This window comes from Pongo pygmaeus, chromosome 18 (genome assembly GCF_028885625.2).
Source record: "Pongo pygmaeus isolate AG05252 chromosome 18, NHGRI_mPonPyg2-v2.0_pri, whole genome shotgun sequence".
NCBI classification, from domain to species: Eukaryota; Metazoa; Chordata; class Mammalia; order Primates; family Hominidae; genus Pongo; species Pongo pygmaeus.
Genome location: NC_072391.2, coordinates 20,554,462 through 20,577,623, shown reverse-complemented (window position 1 = coordinate 20,577,623; position 23,162 = coordinate 20,554,462). Strand labels below are relative to the sequence as shown.

At 55.7% G+C, this 23,162-nt stretch overlaps 1 protein-coding gene and 1 long non-coding RNA gene across 2 annotated transcripts in view; both read left to right on the top strand.

Annotated features, from left to right (window-relative positions):
* LOC129015281 (ras GTPase-activating protein 3-like) overlaps positions 1-23,162 on the top strand; it is a 106,476-nt gene that overhangs the window by 4,056 nt on the left and 79,258 nt on the right. The gene's annotated exons all lie outside the window — the stretch shown is intronic.
* LOC134738609 (uncharacterized) lies at positions 15,498-20,487 on the top strand. The gene is made up of 2 exons (XR_010124472.1): positions 15,498-18,128; positions 19,108-20,487. It is a non-coding gene; the product is annotated as an uncharacterized LOC134738609 (long non-coding RNA).

Here is a 23,162-nt window from a genome sequence, read left to right as displayed (position 1 = left end):
CAGTGCCTGTGGCTCCACTGGGCTCTTGCTCCCTTCCTGTGAGGCTGGAGCTTGTCCATGAAGAAGACCCACGGCCGGTCTGGCCCAACATTGAACCGCTGGTGCCTGCAGGCCTGTGGGGCAGTGAGGGCCAGGGGCTGCCGGCCTCCAGCCCCAGCTATCCCTCTCCTGATCACAAACAGAATCCCACCTGAAGCAGGAGGAGGTGGCACCGGGTGAGAATAGGGAGAATGACAAGTGGGGTGCCTGGAGGGTCCCCTGGACTGTGCCTCCCTGGCCCCAGCTCCTGGGCTAGAAGGTCAGGGCTCTGGCCTGGCTCTGCTAGAAGTGGCAGCTGACACTCTCAGCCTGATGGACTCCCTAACGGGAGGTGGAGGCCGCTGGTCATAGGGCTGTTACAGGCATCAAATTAGGTGATGGTCTGTTTAATAAGTGAAAGTAGCAACAGTGTCTTCACAGGGCTAGGGCTCACTCAGGTAAGAGAAGTGTTTTGTGAATGTGAGGGAGGGATACTGGCCATGCTGTGGCTTTCCCCGTGTCTGTCTGACAGTGTAAGGAGGGGCTGTGTGGCCACGCATGGGCCTTGGCATCAGAGATTCTAGATTCCCCTAATGCTAAAATTAACTTGGATATTTTATTAACCGAGCTCAGCTAAGCTGCCTGTGCTATTTTTAAGCCCTGAGGATGAAGGTGCAGGGCTTGGCTGCACCTGGGAAACAGCAGGGGCTCCGGCAGGGGCAGGTTCAGCCTGGGGCCCGGGCCTTGCCTGGAAAGGGGAGTGGGTTTCCTGTGCGTGTGTGGGTGTGGAGGTGGGATGCAGATGCTAAGGGGGTCGTTTCCATGTATTATCTCATTTTGTCTAAATTCTTGAAACTCCACGGCATTGAGGTGGAGAAAGGGAGACCCACGGACTTATCTGGGCCCAAGCCGCCCAGCTCCATGGGCTCCTGGGATCCGAGTTCTTCTCCTCACCACTTAGTATTGTCCATTAAGTTTTTTTTCTTTGAGACTGGGCCTCACTATGTTGCCCAGGCTGGTCTCCAACTCTCCAACTCCAGGACTCAAGGGATCTTCCTGCTTCAACTTCCTGAGTAGCTGGGACACAGGTGCTCACCACTGCAGCCTGCCTGTCAGTTTAGAGAGCTGTTTCTTCTCTGTGATCTTGGATTTGAATGGGGGGAATCATGGAGAGTTGGAGAACAGAGAGACTTGTTGGTGACTTTAGGGACATGAAGCAGGCAGTGTTCAGGCAGGGAAGGAAGGAAGGGGCTGCTGGTCTGTGTGGGTGGACAGTGGCCTGGGAGGCCCAAGACACAGGGTGTGCTGGGAAGACAGTTTGGAGATGCAGAGGTGATCCTTTAAGCAGGGCCACAGCCACCCATCCAGCCTTCAGGCGTGTGAGCAAATGGTGCCTGGCAGGTGGACTCAGCCAGGGTGCTGGACTGGAGGGCAGAGTGTGGACCCCGGAGGCAGCCCTGGGGGTGTCATTCCTGGAAGGGAATCTAGCATTGGTGGAAAACACTTTGATTTGCTTCTTTGGAGCTAATGGAAGCAAATGAGGCATTTGGAGCTAATGAGCGTGTGAACCGCACAGGTACAGAGTGGATGAACAGCGTCTACCTGAGGCTGTGGCACCGTGTTTGCAGGTGGCGCGTCATGTTTTAAACATAGACGTGTATGTATTTAGAAAGGAGATGGACGTATTGGCTGGAAACAGCCACAAGCAAAGTGGTGGCTGCTAAGGTTTTGAAAGTGAGGGCTGCTGAGTGATGGTGGGAGGGGCTTGGTGAGGAGGAGAGCTCCTGGGGGCCCTCGGAGGAGAGGCGGATGTAGCGAACCCACTTGGAATCAGACACCTGAGACTGCGTGCTGGCCACGTTTCTTGACAATTCTTTGATTTTAGATGACCCCTAACCTCTCTCTGCCTTGGTTTCCTGGTTTGTGAAAGTGGAGGCCAAGGCCTTCTTTTGCAGAGATTAATGGGACTTAGATGCACGCAGGCACTTCCCCTGCTCAGATCTTCATAGATGGGAGGTATTATTCTAGCAGAATTTGAAGCTACCTATTCGTCTGTAATGAATTGGACTTCTATGTAAGCAAATATATAAATTGAAAAAGAGCTACACTTTAATAAGTAGGAGGGTGGTGAGATCCAGGAGAGCTCACACTCTGGAGAGGTGGCTTTTGTTTTTGGTTTTGGCTGTCATCTGGGTGTCTGGGAGGGATGGCTTTGAACTTGCTCCTGAAGAGAGAGGTGGCTTTGGTTTTGGCTGTCATCTTGGAGGGGGTCTGGGAGGGGTAGCTTTGAACTTGCCCCTGAAGAGAGAGTGAGGTCTCAGGAAGGGAAGGAATCATTTGGGTTGGGCTGGTGTTATGAGATGCAAGGCCTGGCCTTTGAGGGGCCCAGATAATTTAGCTGGAGGGGCCAGTGGGACGTGTGGATGGGCCTCTGGCCGATGGGTTGACAGAAGGGGCCACATGGGGTCCCATGGGGATGCGGTGTCACACCCCACAGGTGCCGGTACCTCTGGAGGGTGCAAGGTTGGACAGCAGGTGCCGGTACCTCTGGAGGGTGCAAGGTTGGACAGCAGGTGCTGGTATCTCTGGAGGGTGCGAGGTTGGACAGCAGGTGCTGGTACCTCTGGAGGGTGCGAAGTTGGACAGCAGTTGTGGAACTGTGGTGGGGGGTCGGGGAGGCAGTTCACTGAGCACATCTCGTCTTACCCAGCCGCAGGTCAGAGCAGGGATCTGTGTTCACACAGGAAAGAAGGGGCTTGCCGTGCAACCAGAGCTTCTAGCTTTGAACCGTAGGTGAAGGCGATGAACAGACACGTCTACTGCAGCAGCACCTGTGGCTAGTGGCTGAGTGAGCAAATAGCAAACAGTAGAAGCAATGTTGAGGAGTTGGGGTGTTCCCACCAATCTCCTGTCGAACTGTCACCCCGTCGTTGGAAGTGGGGCCTGGTGGGAAGTGACTGGATCTTGGGGGTGGATTTATATGAACAGCTCAGCGCCATCCTCTTGGTGCTGTTCTCACGATAGTGAGTGAGTTCTCGTGAGATCCGGTGGTTTAAAAGTGTGCGGCGGTACCTCCCACCTCGCGCTCTTGTCCCTGCTCTCGCCGTGTGAGACCCCTACTCCCCCTTCACCTTCTGCCATGACTGGAAGCTTCCCGAGGCCTCCCCAGAAGCAGATGCCTCCATACTTCCTGTACAGCCTGCAGCACCATGACCAATAAACCTCGTTTATTTTGAATTACCCAGTCTCAGGTGTTTCTTTATAGCAATGCAAGAACAGCCCAATGAGCAGTCGCCAACTGAAATGGTGATTATGTCATGTGCATCCACACGTGGGCTGCTCTGTGGCTTTCAAGGAACATATTAAGCCCAGGCCAAACCACATGACTCGCAGGAAGTTCCACGGCATAGGATTCGAAAGAAGCAAAATGAGAGCGTCCAACACCACCCCCTAGAAAAATGATAAACACAGATCAGATGAGTGTGCGCAGATCAGGGATAAGACCCACACAGCCTGCTAATTGCATTACCTGTGGGATGGCAGGAGTGCTGTGGTAGGAAGAGAGACAGGAATACAAGGCCTTCCGTAGCAGCAAGTATATGTCTATTATGCATCAATGTGCAACTATGTATACGGTGGGTGAGTGAGTGAAGAACAAAGGCGGAGCTTAGAAATCATCCCTTCACAGACTGCAAGAACGGTGTCGGCTGTGGAGGACGCCAAGGCCGAGAAAGAAAACAACTTGCCTTCATTCAAGATGATGTGCTGTGTGGGAAATGCGTGTGGACAGGTGAGGGAGTGGCTCCGTCAGGCCGCAGCGGGCATCCAGCAGTGACAGGCGGAGTGCAGTTGTGGCTGGCCCCTGAGAGGCCCCGGCCCCTGACAGGCCCCTGACAGGTTTTGGGGCTCCAGCCTTTGTGTCTAGGAGGCTCTGGCACAGGTAAAGGGGAACTGAGGGTTACGTCACCTGTGACAGATGGTTCAGGGTCTCTCTGGGTGTGACGCAGAGCCCAAAGTGAACAGTTACAAACGTTCAAGCTTTGCTGTAGATGCGAGTTTCAGAGTCACCAAGGTGCCCGGGAACCCCCTCATTGGGCCTGGATCCTCGGAAGTGAGTTTCCCCATGGGTTATTGGTCAAACGGCATCAGAGTGTCTGGGAGATTTTGTTTTTCTGTGAGTATTTTCTCAAAAATAGTGGTTCCTTGTTCTATGAGTGTCTGAAAATATTAGGTGTGTTTCTGCAGACAGGGTTGGATTCCTCAGGCTGTAGCTCTAGCCACCCTGAAATTTGGCATTCTTAGTTTTCGTTTTCAAATAAGCTTGAATCCCACATTTGGAACAATCACCCAAATTTAAGGCTCAGTTTTATTCCTTCTGGGGACAGTCAGTGCCCTGCTGGTATCACAACACAGCTAGTAACGGCTGCAGCGCTGACCCACGTGTCCTGGGTCCCGAGAGACACCGTGCCGGGCTCCTGGGGGCTGGGCCGGGGGCTGGGTCAGGAGACAGGAGCCACACTGGGGACAGAAACCGGTGCCTTGACCTGGAATTGATCGAGGAACGACTCTTGCACCTGTTCTTTCCTCTTTACATTGTTTCTTTTATGTTATCTGAATAATTTCCAACCTGTAAAGAATCATCCGTCTTGGCCCTGACTGCCCATAGGATAAAACTCCAGAGGTTGGTAAGGGGTCTGAGTCTTTCCTAGACACTGTGGGGATCCTTTTTCTGACCACTGACCAGACAGATGTCCACTCAGGACATGCATGGGGGCCGTGGCTCCCAGCCCCGCATGGCCCAGCCCCTGGGTGCCTCCCTCACCCCAGGATAGGCCAGAGTCCTCAGCCCCTTGCTGAGAGTCACCCTCCCTGCTTGGTGCTCATGGCGTGCCCAGGGTAGGACGGAGGATTCTCTGAGATGCCTGACAAAGCTTAGGGGTGATTGTTATTGTGTCTTCCTGGAGTTTGGTTTTTGGACTTCATCATCTCCAAGCTGCAGCCTGGGTCTGAATTGGGCGTGATCGCCCAGGCCAGCTGTTCATGTAGCGTTGGAGCCAGTTCCCATTTCTGCGTTAGGTTTCATTCCTGGCCTTTTGCCTGCTTTGAAGGGCTGCACAGAGTAGCTGAGGGCCCTTGCATGTACCCCTAAATCTTCTCTTTAGCTGTGTTCCTTCTGAAGGAAAAGGTTTCACTCTTCTTTTCAGCTCTGGAGCTTTCTTGTTTTGGCTCCAAACCCTCGAGGTGCTGGAGCAGCTAGTTTGCCTTGATCTTGTCACTTCTGTGTTTTCTCTTCCCCAGAGCAGCCATTGCTCTGGGAGCCTGAGGGCCAGCCTCAGCCCATGGCCGCTGCTGGGGCGGCTACCTTGGCGTCCAGTGGTGACTGTGCAGGACACGTGTTTCCTGCCCCCCTCCTCTGAGGCTCCAGGAGGAAAGTGCTGTCCCCAAAGCCATGCCGGCAGCAGGAGCATCTCCATGCCGGGCACGCACCGAAGCTGCATCCAGGGTGTAGGGACCCGGGAAGGTTGTCTTGTGGTGGACTCTGATGACCACAGCCCAGGTGCCTTTGTGGCTCACGGAATCCCTTTCTAGGAGGCTGGGTGCTGCTGCGGCCTTTTCCTTCCTAGAGCCCTTTCTCATGCAGCGTTGGCTGGGCCTGCTCAGCACTGTGGCAGCTATCACGGCAGCCAGTGGTCCTTGCTTTGGGCAGCAGTGAGACGCAGAGGCCTGGAGTCAGGGCTGGGGCCAACCTGCTGGAGACCCCCTTCCTAGCTGCGTCCCTCACTTAGGGCCGACCAGCCGGAGACCCCCTTCCTAGCAGCGTCCCCCTCACTCGGGGCCGACCTGCCGGAGACCCCCTTCCTAGCTGCGTCCCTCACTCAGGGCTGACCTGCCGGAGACCCCCTTCCTAGCTGCGTGCCTCACTCGGGGCCGACCTGCCGGAGACCCCCTTCCTAGCAGCGTCCCCCTCACTCGGGGCCGACCTGCCGGAGACCCCCTTCCTAGCAGCGTCCCTCACTCGGGACCGACCTGCCGGACACCCCCTTCCTAGCTGCGTCCCTCACTCGGGGCCGACCTGCCAGAGACCCCCTTCCTAGCTGCGTCCCTCACTCGGGGCCGACCTGCCGGAGACCCCCTTCCTAGCTGCGTCCCTCACTCGGGGCCGACCTGCCGGAGACCCCCTTCCTAGCTGCGTCCCTCACTCGGGGCTGACCTGCCGGAGACCCCCTTCCTAGCTGCGTGCCTCACTCGGGGCCGACCTGCCGGAGACCCCCTTCCTAGCTGCGTCCCTCACTCGGGGCTGACCTGCCGGGGACCCCCTTCCTAGCTGCGTGCCTCACTCGGGGCCGACCTGCCGGAGACCCCCTTCCTAACTATGTCGCCCTGTGTGGAGGCCCCACTGGTTCTCCTGAATGCTGCGCCCTCTGCTTCCACGTCAGAACATTTCCCTCCAATGGGCAGGGGCGAACCCGCCTGTACCCCCAGGCCCAGGTGCTCCCAGATGCAGAGCAAGCCCACCCAGCAGGGGAAGGCACGGCTCGGGGGCAGGAAGGAGGCGGTGGAGCTGGGGGTGGTTCGGCCCCAAGCGCCCTGAGCCTCTGGGCGCCTACTTCATTCTGGCCCAGGCTGCATGGGGGTTTCCAAGGCTGGGGTCAGAGTGGTGGACAGGGCCATTAGCAGAGATTCAGGAAGAGGAACCAGTTCTGGGAAAACCATCTGCGTGCAGAGCCCAGGGGACTGGCCGTGCTGGACTCTCCTCCGAGGTCAGGGTGGGATCCTCCAACAGGGCTGGTTTTCCCATGGCCTTTGGGATGAGGGCTTTTCTGGGGAATTCCAGATCCCCCCAGTCTGTAGCTGCCAAGCTCAGCCTTCTCAGGAAGCCTTGCTGGCCGGGGGTGGGGCTGACTGCCAAGGGGCCCTGGAGGCTGGAGCAGCCTGGGGAAGCTCTGCCGCCGTGGCCCGCTGTGCAGTCTGGAAGGGACGCCTGGCCTCCCAGATCCTCTCCCTCCCCGACAACAAATGTCCAAGACTGACTGCTGAGATTCTGGGATTTGCGGTGGGCCCCACAGGCTGGACTCTTCATTAGTTTAGGTGGCTAGAGGTAGGAGCCTCTGGGCCCTATGTGCCCCTCAGCCAGTCACCTGCAGCGACAGTGGGAGCAGGCTCCTGTACTCGGCCCACAAACCTGGCTCTGCTAGCCCAGCTGCATGGTGCGAGGCAGGAGAGAGATTCCGAGAAGCTCCTTCCTGAGCGTGCAGGGGGCTGTGCATGCTCACAGCTGTAAACAACTAGTATCTCATTCACTGTACAGGGCTAGTGCAATGGGCCATAAACTCACACGGCCATGCTGCTGCACTCAGGGACTGGTCTGGCCACCCGCGTCCTCAGGGCTACAGAGGAGTGAAGTGTTCAAAGTCTTTCCCTGGGGAAGCCGAAGGTCGAAGGTCGAGCTGTGCCTGAGAGGCAGAGGTTCAGGCTGAGGGAGGAGTCCTCATCCTTATGTTCCTCGGAGGCCTCCTCTTGTGACATGCTTGCACACACTGCACACGTATGCACACCCATGACCCTGGGACCGTTTGGGGCAGGGTTGCACGGCTTGATGTGCAGTGTTGGGTGGAAGTAAGGGAGGCTCCGGTGGGCTTCTGCCGGCTTTTCCTTTAGCCAAGATCCGTGGCAGAAGAAACGGGCCAATCTGTGCTGAGTAGGATGCATGGAGTTTAAAACTTCTCAAGCAGTTCTTAATCGTTTTTATTCTACCCCACGTGGCTGAGGCTGGGGACACTCTCCAGACAGCCCCGTGGCTCTCAGGGGCCTGGTCCCAGGAGGCTTGGCGGGATGTGTTTGGGGCACCAGGGTCCGAGTGCCCCGCGGGTGGCCTCCTGCCTCCAGCCGCAGTGCTGGGATGCACCTGCCTTTCTACTTTCCACAACTTGAGATCTTTTCTGGCAACTGCTGTGCGATTTTCTAATATTTTGTATTTGTATAAGAAACGTCTTGTTTTTAGGCCCACAAGTTGTTCTTTTTCCTAATAGCTTTTCCCTCTACTTGTCACTGACCTGTTCTCTTAGGTGGCTGCGTGTTACAGGGGAGTCCCCAGTCTTTGGACTGTTCCAGAGCCCAAGACTAGCTCGGCTGTGCCACTCAGGGAAGCACACTGGAATTCAAATGAGACAGATGTTATTCTGGGAATAAACTTGATCCTCTTAGATCTGTGTGAGAAGAAAACGGTGGACAAACATTGGTGCTTGAGCTGTAATTAGTAAGAAATTACTGGTGTTCCTCCTCACCCGTGCCTGGTGATAGGAAGTCAGAAGAAGAGAGTGTTTGATCACTTCTAGATCAGTAGGTTCTGATGATGAAAAGTCCCTTTCCGTGTTATCTGTGGGGCAGGGTCACACGGAGTTCTCTGTGGGGATTGTTCTCCACCAGGGCTCGTTGGTCCAGACCCCTCGAATGGCATCAACGCCTGGCTGGAGAGAGGAGGGGGGGCCCTGATCGATGCCTGGCTGGAGAGGAGGGGGGCCCTGATCGACGCCTGGCTGGAGAGAGGAGGGGGGGGCCTGATCGACACCTGGCTGGAGTGGGGGGGCCCTTATCGATGCCTGGCTGGAGAGAGGAGGGGGGGCCCTGATCGATGCCTGGCTGGAGAGGAGGGGGGGCCCTGATCGACGCCTGGCTGGAGAGAGGAGTGGGTGCCCTGATTGATGCCTGGCTGGAGGGGGGTGGCCCTGATCAACACCTGGCTGGAGAGAGGAGGGGGGCCCTGATCGACGCCTGGCTGGAGAGAGGAGGGGTGGCCGTGATCGACGCCTGGCTGGAGAGAGGAGGGGTGGCCCTGATCGATGCCTGGCTGGAGAGAGGAGGGGGGGCCCTGCTGGTTCTCTCCCTGCTGCTGGGGGATCCTGAGCGATCGGCCCTCAGAGGCGTGAGCAATTGTCTCCAGGACCTCCATACGGCTTCTTGAATTCCCCAGCTGGTCCCATCCATCTGGAATCAGTGGCATTCCTTTCTGTCTTCATCATTTCCTGCTCCATTCAGCACTCCTCGAGTATTTAGAGAAAGAGTTTCTCAGCATTTGGACCCAAGAATGTGTTTATGGAAATGCTAAGTGAAAATGAAAGACTGGAAAGGAAAAAACACTTTCCACTACGTTTTTGCTAAGTGCCTTTGTTTTTAAGTTTATTTTGTTTTATAAAGTGTATTTCTGTGTTTTCTTTAGGGAAGCCCTTTCTGCCCTCCATGTGCCCTTCCCAGGCCCGGGAAAAGAGCTGGGGTGGGTGGGTCAGGAGGAAAGGGGGGTGTGGAGAGGGAGGGGCAGCCAGCCAATGTCATCCCCAAATAAAAGCGCTTTGATTTCTTTCCACCAGATCATGATTCATTGTCATGGGTGACCATTTAGTTCTGTGCTCCCCTGGTTTCCTTCTGGGGGCCCCCACGGTGGCACCCACACCCCTGTCGCTGCCCACACCCAAGGCTTCCCTCTGGGTAGCTGCACTGGAACCAGTGGGTTTTATGAACACAAGAATGCTGGTGTTTTTCATGCAGGATACAGCTGCTGACTTTCAGCAGAGAAGGCCAGGCAGTGGGCTAGCCTGGTCTGGTTAATAATTCATCATAGATTTGTGGATGGTCACATTGAGTGTGCGGAGCTTGAAAGCTGCCACTCGCTTAGAAGCTAGTCCAGATTTTAGTATGCCTGTGGCTTAAAAGTGGTGGTGACATTGGTTTTCAAATAAAATATATCAGAAATATTGGGACATTTCTGTGCATCTAATCAGAAAATTGTGAGGCTTGTAAAAATGTGCTGTGCATTCTTAACTGGTGTGTTTATTAGGATTTGGGGCTAAAGTTGGGATGTGATAGAGTCAGTGTGAGATGGATGACTTTTTAAGGTCACCCACCAAAAGGCAACAATGGCAAGGCAAAAGCTTTTAGTTTTACTTGATGTGTTAATTACAAATATTAGATAGAGTACAGTTATTTTTCAGAAGCTTCCCCACCCACTAAAATGTCCTCCCACAGGCACTTGGCTGGGGGGTTTGAGTCAAGTAGGCGGGGGTGGGCCTGAGTTTGTCCCCCTGGGGTTCCTGGGAGGCAGCCGCAGTCGTCGGGAGCCATGAACTGGGGCTGTCCCAGGATATAAGGGAAATATTGGCTGTGCCTTCCAAGTTATTATAGAGTAAGGGATAAATAAGACAAACCCATCAACGTGGCCACGTATTTATGAGAATCATAATGAGAATTTTCAGCCTCCTTGAAGAGGTGAGCTACTATTGTGCTCAGGAAGATTAAGGCACTTCTAACCGGCTGTTCCTGCGCACTCACGGACACTTGGTGTGCAGACGTGTGCACGGCAACATCCACATGTGCACACAGGTGCGTGTGCATGTACCCCTCACACACGTGCACCCCTCACACACATGCATACAGGTGTGTGTGCATGCACCCCTTAGACACGTGCACCCCTCACACACGTGCTCACCCACAGATGTGCATACAGGAGCATTGCACTCACCCTTCACACACATGCACCCCTCACACACGTGCACCCCTCACACACATGCACACCCACAGATGTGCATACAGGAGCATTGCATGCACCCCTCACACACATGCACCCCTTAGACACGTGCACCCCTCACACACGTGCACCCCTCACACACCTGCACCCCTCACACACGTGCATACAGGTGTGTGTGCATGCACCCCTTAGACACGTGCACCCCTCACACACGTGCACCCCTCACACACATGCACCCCTCACACACGTGCACCTCTCACACACATGCACCCCTCACACACGTGCACACCCACAGATGTGTATACAGGAGCATTGCATACACCCCTCACACACATGCACCCCTCACACACGTGCACCCCTCACACACGTGCACACCCACACTGATGCAGAGGATTCTCCAAGCCTGCAGGCTCCGCGTGAATAGTAGAAACTGTATTTGCAGAGTTAATTTTTCGTTAAGCAAAATTATTAGGCTGCCATTGAATAACTTTTTCCAAATTATTTACAGTGATAAAAACACTTTTATCATTACAAATAAATTAAGCATTAACTCAGTAGTGTTTTGCCTCTTCTAAGGGTTCGTCTGCCGTAAGGTGCAGTTTTCCCTCACATTTTAACAGCTCTGACGGGCGCCGCTCAGTCACCAGTTTCCGCTTTCCCAGGGGCTTGGAACAGTGGTCTGTCCTTCGCTGGAGTCTTTTGGATTCCTCAGAATGCGGCATGTTTATGAAAAAGCATTAATAGGGAGGGGTAGGGATGGGGGTCTCTAGGTTAATAGGGAGGACGGTATTTCTATTTCATGTATGTGTGTTTCAGAGTTGCAAATCACCTCAGATAAAATAGGGCCCCTCAGACAAGACAGCAGGCCTGGCCCGAGGGGAGGGGTGTCTGTGATGACCTTCTCAAGGCCAAAAACTTCAGGACCAGCAGGATTCCTCCAGAGAATGTTTTCTTGAAGAGCGTTAGCTGTGCGTTGCAAGGCTGGCTGAGAGGGCACAGGCCTGCAGGGGACCGTGGGTTCCACCCCTGTGCTGCTGCCAGGCTCTGGCTGTGTGACCTGTCACCCTCCAGGCCTCAACATCCACACTCATGTCAGCAGAGTGATGACAACTTCCCAGGGACCCCAGAATGTCACCTGCCTCAACTGCAGGCGGCCTCTGAGCACGTGTCCCATTGACAGAGCGTTTGGGTTTCTTCTTTAAGCATGCTGGTTATGACAGAAAGTAAAATATTAACCAAGAAGAATAATCTCACATTTAAATATAGCTTCACACAAACACATATATCTGTAGCAACGTAGTTACAGGAGACCGAGAAGGCGTGGGGGCTCCTCATCATTCCAGGCTGTGCTTTTCCCTTGAGAAGCAATAGAGGTAGGAGACTGCGGCTGTTTCTGACCTCTGGACCGGTTAGAGAGTGTTTGTAGGGTAAAAACATACATAGGAGGCTATGTGTTATGGGAGGAGCCACCAAATCGGCAGGCAACAGTGCGGGGGACACGTGGCCTGCAGAGGGCATGGACATGACCAGCTGCTTCCAGGCCTGCGCTCTGCCTCTGACGGCTTTATCTCTAGGGCGCGAGTCTCTTGTGACAGGAAGTGAGTATTAATGAATCAGTTAACCATTTTGTAAACTGGGAAGTTGTCTTGTGACCAGCCTTCACGCAGGCAGGCGCCTCCCCTGCATGCCCGACACTAACCCAAGCCTTATGTTTTGTGGGACACGTGGCCTTGCCCGGGCCGAGGGTGGGTGTGACTGTCCAGCCTCTGTGTCACCAAGGTGGCATGTTCATTTATTGAACTGACATCCTCACCAGCCGTCCCAGCCAGGAGACGCTCGGGAAAACTGCTACCACACGGCGGCACAGGGGCCTTAAACATGTTGCCACTGGACATAATGGAAGCTGCTGATGACACCACACGCAAAGCCTCCCATGGGTTCCAAGTATTTTTACATGGCCAGACCTGTCCCTGTGCCTTGTTCAGTGACCTCTCTGTGGAGAGGCCTTCTCCTGCCGGGACCTGTAGTGGCCCACAACTGGGGGTGGGGCTGGGGAACCTGCAGCAGCTCACAACTGGGGGTGGGGCTGGGGGTGCTTTCACCCACGGCCAGGGGTCGTGCCTGGGAATTTCCCAGCTTAGCACCCCCCGTCGTCCCCAGAGCTGGGAGCTGTGGGTCTTTCCACTGTTGGTCACGACTCTGCCCTGTCCCTGCACATGAAGACGGGTGGCTGAAAAATCAATGCCAAGTAAGCTTTGGAGGGAGCGTGTTTAACCTGCCCTCGGGTTTACAATGAAAGCCTGCCCACATTTTATCAAGGGATGCTCATAAACAAAGGTTGGCAAAGGATGAAGAAAAACAAGTTGCTTTTATGAGTCAATTAAATACATAATAGTGCTCAACTCATTTTGGCCTGTGTGGTTTAAAGAACCAGACGAGAATATGCTGTTATTTACTTAAAGGTAAAATGAGGGTCTGGGCCCATTTTGTACCATTTAGCAAGTGAATGGGTAGCTTTTGTGGTCAGACCTCACTTTGGCTGACAGAGCTAGGAAATGTGCAAGGAGCATTTGCTGATTGATTCATCTCCCTCCATCCGTCCGTGTCCCCGTTCCTTCACCCCCCTGCCTGCCAGGCCGAGATATCCCAGAGAATGTTTCCAGAGGAGTTCTGGACTCAAGTCTAATAAAGGAAACCCCAGGAAATCCAGAACAGAAAGTTAGCGTGTGACAGGAGGAAATTCGTTTTGCACTCCACAGCTGAATTTGCGGTTGCCTTTCTAACATCACATGGGCCGTGCTGAGGATAGGGCAGGTCTCTCTCCCCTGCACGGACATCGCAGACGCTCGTCGTGGTGGGGTGGATTGATGGACATGGTGAGAGCTGCATGGACATCGCAGATACTACAGACATCGCAGACACTCGCCATGGTGGGTGGACTGATGGACGTGGTGCAAGCCGTATGGACATCGCAGACACTACAGACATCGCAGACGCTCGCCGTGGTGGGGTGGGCTGATGGACGCGGTGTGAGCCAGCCAGTCTCTGATGGCAACTGTTTTACATTCCCGGGTAGCATTTGTCCCCTCTGGTTTTCTCATTGGCATCTTTCTCTCTTTTTAAGAAATTCGTCAGAAGCAACATGGTTCTTCCCAGTGAATGTAGCAGAGGTCTGCTTGACATTTTAGATACATTTCTCAAATTCTCCTTCCGTTCTTCGCCAGCCACTGTGTGTTGTGCTGAGCTCAAGCCACAGGTGCGTCTGCCCAAGTGCTGGGCCCTGTCGGGAGGAGCCGTCTGAGGCCCCCAGTCTCCATGGAAGAAGGTGCCTGTGAGAGACGACGTGCCAGGAGGAGGCTGGTGTGGCTAAGCAGACAAACTTACACTCAGAGAAGCCTCATCCATGGAAACAGCCCAGGATGGGCAGCAGCTATTGGGCTCTGGAGTTGGCGTGTGGCTTATGGCCAAGCATCCCCTTAGGATCATCCCAGCCCTCCAGCTCCTGTCCCCAAGTCAGGAAAGGCTTCCCGTGCATGGCAGGGCCTCTGCGCACTCTGGAGTCCTGGTCGGCCTCTGCTGGGATGGGCTGGGCCTTTCTCTGAGCCCCAAGGGCTTTAGTGCCTCCCAGCCCCACCCTCCAGCCCTCCCTGAGCTAAGCACCTTCCCAGCCTCCTGCTGGCCTCTGATTCACTCTCTGAACGGGGAGTGTTGCTTTTTTGCTGAGGATTCTCTTGGAAACCCTTTGAGCTGAGAGATGAGCCCACATCGGTGCCTCTGCCTCGGATGTTGGTGTCCCCTGTGGCCCCAAGGGGAGTGGACGCTGGCAGTTGGGGCACCTTGGCTGTGGGAAAGGAGGACCACGCTGGCCACAGAGGCCTGAGTGTGTGGGACCAGGGCAAGCAGGGAGAACTGGCATACCCCCACCCCATTCTCCAGTTACCAACCCTTAACCCGGGGCTCTCCTAGCGGGGTCCCCATACCTGCAGCACCAGCATCTCCGGGCACGTGTGTGAAGTGCTCGTGGCAGGCCCCACCCCTACAGAGCTGGGGCTGGGATCTCTCTTTCCACAGGCCCTGCAGAGAGTTCCCATCCACCTGAAATCTGAGACCCCAGTCTAAAGACTGCGATTCTCTTCCTGCGGAGTATCAGGAGCAGACCAGCTTCCTGAACAGTCACCTGCAGAGCTCCTGCTCCTTCGGGGAGGGCCCTGACTTTCTCGTGGTGGAAATCCTCCACCCGGTCAGGTTCCGGCTGCCCCGGGTCCCCTGGAAGACTCTGGGGATTGATGAGCAGATGCAGGGCTGCCTGGAGCTGGCCTGGCCCCTGGTGCCCTGCTAATGCCATTTTTTGGTAACACCCATTCACAATAGCCTGGCTGAGGGTTTTGTTCTCCTTCTCTTTATTTGCTATCACTAAATCCATCTGATTAAAAATTAGCCTGGTGTGCCCTTGTCCCAGGTGCTGGGGGTGTGCCTGTGGGCCGCTGTTTCCAGGGAGAGGGAGGGACAGTGTCACTTACGGGACCACACAAAGGGGCGAATCTGCCTTTTGCTTTTGTCTCTTCCACTACAGCTCCCACCCTCGCCTGTTCCTTGGAATTAGATAGGGCAAAGTCTGTGCCTCCTTCACCAGCATAAACAGAAGCTATTTTAAGTTGATGGGCCCCAACCCCAACCAAGACACAGGATCTGATGATCCTCTGGAAGCGCCGTTTTTGCTCAAATTGCAGCTGGGAATGTCCTAATTCCTGACCACAGATGGAGGTTTGACATTCTCTGCTTTACACGTGAGGTTTTCTGAACAGCTTATGTAGCTAGAGGCTGTTTTGGAGAAACAGAGATGGTCATGGACATAGTTGCAAATACCAAGGCTGTCAGTGGATGTGGAGAGGCTGGGCTCTGTGTGACGCAGGAAGTGACGTTTCCCTCCTTAGAGGCTCAGCCCGTTGGAACTCGGCCTGCAGCTCGTTTGAGGCTCAGCCTGTTAGAACTCGGCCTGCAGCGTGTTTGTGGCTCAGCCCGTTAGAACTCGGCCTGCAGCTCATTTGAGGCTCAGCCCGTTGGAACTCGGCCTGCAGCTCGTTTGAGGCTCAGCCCGTTGGAACTCGGCCTGCAGCTCGTTTGTGGCTCAGCCGGTTAGAACTCGGCCTGCAGCTCGTTTGAGGCTCAGCCCGTTGGAACTTGGCCTGCAGCTCGTTTGTGCCGTTCCATGTTGCAGTTTTAGGGTTTTTTTTACTTTGAGCAGCCCTGGATTATGACAAGTGTCTGGCGATGTCGTTCCTGACCAGAGCGTGGCTCAGCCCCTGACTGGGGCCCACGGCCAGACCCTCATTCTGCTGCCCCCCAACTGGGACACCGTGGCTCTCTCAGGAGGATTCTCACTCCCCAGCCAAGCACAGTCTGTGGGGTCAAACCTGCTGGTGTCCGGATGGGTGTGTCCTGGTGCTCTGAGGCTCCGGTCCGGGCCGTGGGGACGAGGGAGGCTGAGCGGGTGAAGACGGCTGTGATGTGTGTGTCACGCCCTGTGCAGGTGCCAGGAGGGGCTGTCGGTCCTCACAGCAGCCAGGGGAGGAAGCTCGTTGTGTTTGTTGCTGATGAGGAAACGGGGCTGTGGGAGAGAAGTGCTTTGCCGGCTTACGCTGGGCCACAGCTGCCTGCTGCTTTCCTGAGAAGCCGTGCAAGGAAGGTGGCGGCTGAGTGCGCGGAACCTGTCCTGTGTGGGGCCAGGGGTCACGCAGCTGTGCAGGGAAGCAGCCGCAGGCACGGTGCCATCCAGTGAGCCGGGCTGTATCCATTTCACCTTATTTCAGACACTGAGATTTGAGTCGCACGTAATGTTCACAGGCATGAAATGTTATCCTTTTGATAATTTTTAAATTACTTAAAATCTACCTTGCGGGCGTTACAGCACAGGGTTTGGTCAGGGGCCCGGGTCTGTCTCTCCCTGGTCCTGGCAGCCGTGTAAGCCCATGGACCCAGAGCAGGGGTCCAGGTTCCAGGCCCTCCTGGGCACTGCTGAATTCTGTCCCACTGACTTCGATTTTTTATGTTTTATTCTGAGCATTTCTGTTTCTGTTGATTCACTATTTTTTTCTGGTTATAGAAGGAATAATTTTACCAACCACCCAAGCTGCAGCCACGTGTGACTGGTCAGGTTTCTGTGATGGGGAGAGGGCCTGGCCCTGAGGTCTGTGTCTCACGGCTCTCACTGGGCTCCGCCAGATGCTCGTTGCCCTGAGGGTGCAGCTGTGGCAGCATCTGTGGGTGGCTGAGGAGACGGGACGTTCACCAGGCAGTTGCACCCCAAGGGTGTTCTGGGGGCTGCCTCGTGTCCCAGAGCTAGACCCACACGATGCTGAGCCTCGTGCTGCCGTGAGACCACCCCCGGTCAAAGAGACCCAGTCCCCTGCCTCGTGGCCCTGCGCCAGCCCCGCCTCTGGTGATGTCTCTTTGGAAGCCACAGCAGGAGGAGGCTGCTCACAGCGTTTGGAGGCTCGACGGCCTGGTCTCCGGGTGTGCACAGCCGGGATGCAGCAGAAGGAGGATGAGCTTAAGTCAGAGAGTCCTGGGCTCCAGTTTTGCTTTGACGTTTATGTTGCTTTAAGAGAAAACAGCTCAGCTGCGCTTTTCTCCTCTCCGTGGCCCTCGTGGCTGATCTGCATGTAAGAAGATTAGAGAGGACCCTGTGTCAACGTTCGCAGCCCACCACAGGCGCTGAGTAAATGTTGGTCAGTGTTTTTCTCACTTTATTTTCGAGCTGTCATTGGCTTGCGATTTTGTAAAAGGCAGCTGGGGTGTGGATTGGAGTGGAGCTCTAAGATGCTTGAGGCAAGAGGAGGCTGTGAACAGGTCTGAGGATTTGGACTGGGAACCACCCAGCGCAAACCAACTGAGTTCGAGAAAGGCCTCAGTGCCTTGAAAGGCAGCTGCTGTTTACACTTTTCTCAAGACAGAGGCTTCACGTGGTCGCCGTTCACACAAATGCCGAGCAAGACCCTGGCACCAGAGGTGTGGACTGAAAATGAAGCCACCAGAACATCCTGTGACCATCACGAACCCGGTCGTGGTCGGGGGCCCGTGTGTGTTTGTCAGGCCAGGGCCCTGCTGCCTGCCCTCTGGCTTAAGGAATCCAGCTGGGGAGAAATGCTCCCTCTGAGTACCCCTGGGGTTTTGACCCAGCTTGAGGTTGTAAACAGGCGGAGGGGGCCGAATAGAGAGGCTTTGCTGTGATAGAGACCTGGGCCTGCCCTGTCACCATCCGCCGGGAGCCCACGGCAGCCTCGCCCTCCGACACCCGCACGCTGCGTGCGGTGCACTGAACTGCAGGATGCCTGTGTTGCCGCCAGTTCTGCTGTTTGGGAAAAACTCTCTGTGTTAAGTTGGATCTTCCTTGTGACTGATTCAGAGGAGCCACATTGTTACGGAAGGGCTGGGACCCAGACACAGGGTCCAGAGTGTCCTCGAGGTATCAGAAGAACTCCTGGCTGGAGAGCAAGTCGAGGGCTGTGTCATCACCACACCCTCTGTGGGTCCCTGCTCCCGAGTGAGGCTGTGCCCAGCCACTCAGTGACTCAGAAGCTGTGCACACAAGGTGTGAATCCCACCTTGCTCTAGCACCAAGAAAACAGCACCATGGTGATGGGATGTGGATGACGGATACGGGGTGACAGATGGGATAATGGACGTGGGGTGATGGACGCGGGGTGATGGATGCAGGGTGACAGACGGGGATCACGGACACGGGGTGACGGACGGAGGATGACGGACACAGGGTGATGGACGTGGGGTGATGGACGGGGGATGACGGACGTGGGGTGACGGGTGGAGGGTGACAGATGGGGGATGACGGATGTGGGGTGACAGACGGGATGACAGATGTGGGGTGATGGACGGGGGATGACAGATGCGGGGTGATGGATGGGGGTGACGGACGTGGGGTGATGGACACGGGATGACGGACGTGGGATGACGGATGTGGGGTGACGGATGTGGGGTGACAGACAGGGGTGATGGTCACAGGGTGACAGATGCAGGGTGATAGACATGGGGTGACGGACAGGGGATGACGGACACGGGGTGACTGACAGATGCGGGGTGATGGGGGATGACGGATGCAGGGTAACGGACAGGGGATGACAGAGGATGATGGGCTGTGGGGTGACAGACGCAGGGTGATGGACGGGATGACGGAGGATGATGGGCTGTGGGGATGACAGGACTTCTCAGCGCTGGTTGCTCCTGCCTGGGGGTGGGAATGAGTGGGAAGGAGAAAGGCTCGGAGAGGTCCTTATCCAGTGGCCGGACGCGGGGCTCAGGTTTTTCGTAGTGTTCAGGGAATCCTGCAGGGCCACCCCCACCATGCCGGCGGGGAAGCAGGCTTAGAGAGGCTTAGCCTTTGAGGCGGCTGTGGAGAGTGGCACTCAGGCGCTGGCTCAGGTCCCAGGCCGGGCGTGAGCTGATCCACGTCAGCCTCTGGTTCTGAAACACTGAGCCTGGCTCCATTCTGAAAAGTACAGCAGTAATTTGAGCCTTGTTCTGAATGGCCCCGCTGATTCATCCTGCTCTTGCAGGGCCCTGCTGAAGGACAGCGGCTTCTGCTTCCTCTGATCCTGGCAGCCTGGAACTTCCTGAGAGGACTGGGCATGTGGATAGCCATGGTGGGGGACGTCCTTTAAACTGGGGAATGGGCTCCCCTAGACACAGTCGCTTCCACAGGAATCTTCTAGAGCTTCATCCAGGGCAGAGCGGACACCCGCAGCAGCCTGGAGTTCCGGGGAGCCCCGGCCGCCTGCCTGCGTCATGAGGGAAAGGCCAGCCCCCAACCCTTGGGTAGGAAGAGCCCAGGCCTCAGACAGGACAGGCACATGGGTGAACAGACGGCTTCCCCTTCAGGAGGAGATGCAGCCGTTCAGAAGCAGACCTCCAGCGTGGGAAAATCAGACCCATGGCATCAGGGTGCATGAAGGCAGGACACACAGGCCCGTCCCCTGCGAGGGTCAGGACATGAAGGTGGAACACACAGGCCCCTCCCCTGCGAGGACCAGACACAAAGGCAGACACACAGGCCACGTCCCCCGTGAGGGTCAGGGTGCCCAGGGTCAAGGCTGGAGCCTGAACGCTGTCCGCAGACCGTGGCTGGATGGAGACTGCCATGTTGAAATGCCTGCACATCTGATGGAGGTGTGGCCATGCACATGAGAGAGGAGGTGGGGGCGTGCACACCAGGCTGTCTTCGCCACTGCGGCTCTCGGGGGGGCCTGGCTGAGGGAGGGAAAAAAGTTAACTTTTTCTACCTGGAGACTTAACTGGCTGGAATGAATATCTATTTCTTTGGAATTAAGAACATTTTAAAATACAGAAAAATAGTTTCCTTACGAGACTTTTAATTTTAAACATACGCAGAGCTTTCTAAAAGGGACACAGCGTATAGTTTGGTTTCTGTGGCCATGTGCCTTCCATGTGCATGGAGGATGGACAGGTGGTTTTGTAACGTGTGTCATAGTTTGCACCCAGCTGATTCAGGTGTTAAACCAAAAACAATTAATAAAGCAATGGTGGTGATCAGTTCAGACAGAGCCCAACCCCTCCCCATGCCAGGGGCTTATGCTCCGGAGTGGGAAGCATGTTCTAAGTGAGACTTGTGTGTGAATTTTCTACACCTACGCTAAGTAAAATGGGCATTTATTTACAAAGCTCCGAATTACATTACATTTTATATTTTATGTTTAAACTTCATTAGGAAAAATTGCCATTATTGTTACACGTAATGAGTTGACTGTCAATATTTAATATAAACGAAGGAAATGTTGGCAAAAGAGAAGTTAGACCTAACATTTTTATTTATAATAATCTCAAATGCTGTTAAATTTGTAAGCATTTCTGTTGCTTTATAGATGTTTTGGAAAAGCTAATTTTAACTTTTCAAGAATGAGAAGTTGTCCCCACTGAAAGCCTAGCACGTTAGCGTCTTTCTTTGCGTTAGTTTCTCTCCATTCTTATTTTGCCCCGTGGAGATACAGTGCGCGCACACACATTCAATATTAAACACACATCTGTAAACACACACAGGAAACATTAAACCCATATGTTTCTATGTATTGAAAGTTCATCAGAAAAGACAGCAGAGGCCATGTGCTGCTCTGTGATGCACCCATCAGAGGCTGTGATCCATCCAGAGGCTGCTGTGTGCCGCTCTGTGATGCACACCCATCCAGAGGCTGCCATGTGCTGCTCTGAGATGCGCACCCATCCCAACACCCGATCATCCTCTTCCTCCCATTCAGTGCCTGCGATTTCCTGCCATGGCCCCAGTGGAACGGCAGCTCTGCAGGGTCAGGACTGCTCGGCTCAGGGCAGGTGCAAGGCGCTCTGGGTGTCAGAGTCTCGCACTGTGGAATGCCCGCTTCCTTTCCCCCAAGCTGATTCCCCTCACTGTGTAGCTTACCATAATAGTTTCACAGCTAGCTGACTTCCTTAGGCCACTGGAGTATTGATTTATTCTCATGTTCTCTTAAAAATATTTTTCAAAGATTGAGAAGACACTGTAAATATGCCGTCATGGTCAGGTGTCAGGACGACGGACAGGCTGCTCAGAGCCTGGCCTGGTTTCTGTCATTTCTGGAATGCTGTGGGTCTGCTGTAGACGCCAGTGCCTCCCATCCAGCCTCAGGCTGGGGGAAGCGAGGTGGAGGGAGCGTCTGTTTGGTCAATGCTGGCCCCGGATGTGCCTGTGGCCTTGTCAGGCAGGAGGCAGGCGAGGAGCTTCGATGCCAGCAGTCCCTGTTCCCGTGCTGGAGGAGGGGGGCTGCCGGTGCTGCTCCTTCTTGGCTGAGGCCTCCTGAGCCCTTTTCCCCTAGGTGTCCCCTCCCAAAGTTGGGCTCCTCATAAATTTGGGGGTACAGAGCTCTGCGGCACCCCTTGGTGGAGTTGCCTCTGGAGAGCTCTGCTGCTGCTGTGAACCTGCCTCTGCTTGCTGGTCACACGGCTGCCCAGTGAGCACCTCTTGGTGCAGGGTCCATGGCACCCTGGCATCTCAGAGGGCTGGCGGCTGCTGGGGATGAGGCTGGAGCCCAAGGGCGGGGTGGGGGCTTGCGTGGGGGTCGTCCTCCCAGTCCCGGAGCTGCCCTCCACCTGGGGAGAGCCCCACCCACCCTCCTGAGGTGACGGCTTGGCCCTGGAGACTACCTGCCCTGGCTGGGGGCCAGGCGTGCTCTCCATCTCCAGGGATTCTGGGGCTTGGGGAGGTCACAGTCTGTTGGAGGAGGGTGTGCCAATTGGCCAAAGGGTGTTTATGGCCCGAGGTGGAGGCTGGGCATGGGGGGACGAGGGCCTGGGGGCCACCCTTCCTGTGAGGGCTGCTGACACTGGTGTTGGCAACACTCAGGTGAACGTGTGTGGGCTGGGGAGGGGTAAACGTGTGTGGGGAGGGGAAGGGGTGAGCGTGTGTGGGGAGGGGAAGGGGTGAGCGTGTGTGGGGAGGGGAAGGGGTGAGCATGTGTGGGGAGGGGAAGGGGTGAGCGTGTGTGGGGAGGGGAAGGGGTGAGCGTGTGTGGGGAGGGGAGGGGGTAGCGTGTGTGGGGAGGGGAGGGGGTAGCATGTGTGGGGAGGGGAAGGGGTGAGCGTGTGTGGGGAGGGGAGGAGGTAGCGTGTGTGGGGAGGGGAAGGGGTGAGCGTGTGTGGGGAGGGGAAGGGGTGAGCGTGTGTGGGGAGGGGAGGGGGTGAGCGTGTGTGGGGAGGGGAGGGGGTAGCGTGTGTGGGGAGGGGAAGGGGTGAGCATGTGTGGGGAGGGGAGGAGGTAGCGTGTGTGGGGAGGGGAAGGGGTGAGCGTGTGTGGGGAGGGGAGGAGGTAGCGTGTGTGGGGAGGGGAAGGGGTGAGCGTGTGTGGGGAGGGAAGGGTGAACATGTGTGGGCTGGGGAGGGGGTGAACATGTGTGGGCTGGGGAGGGGGTGAGCGTGTGTGGGCTGCAGAGGGGGTAGCCCCCCCCTCCAGAACAGACACTGCACTGCAGCCTGCACTTGGAGTCTGATGCTCTCTCAGGCAGTCTTGTCCTGAGTCGTAAATAAGGAACGGAAAACCAAAGTATTGATTTGCTATTTTCTCCTATTCTGAAGGTGCCATTGAGATGCCAAATCTCGGGCGGTTCAGGCTTTTGTTTGTGGTTCTCCACGGGGCGGCTGATGAGAGGCTTTGTGGCCAGCCCACTAGGAGGGCATCGGATGCTCGCCCTGTAATTGTGCTGGGTGTGCCCGCCACCGGAGTTCCCGCCCCTGATGACAGGGTCAGGCAGAGAGGCCGGTTCCTGCTAGCTACAGGTTTTGTGGGTACAGGTCATGGGGTGTGGGCTGTGGGCTGAGCCTCTGGCCAGGGTGTGGTGGCATCTCAGGTCTCATCGCTTGTGGGTGTCTGTGGCTGGGGCAGCGTGGACGCATCGGGAGTGGCGGTGCTGAACCGAGACTTGGGCTCCGGTGTCAGGTGCTCCTCGGCGGCTTGTTTCTGTGTCGCCCGTCCCCCCGTCTGGGAGCCGCCTGACCTTCCCTTTGGATGTAGCGTGTGTCTGGGGTTCTTGGTGTTCTCTGTGCTTTGCGAGGGTGAGAGCTACCCCAGAGAGAATGCCAAGCTCTTCCC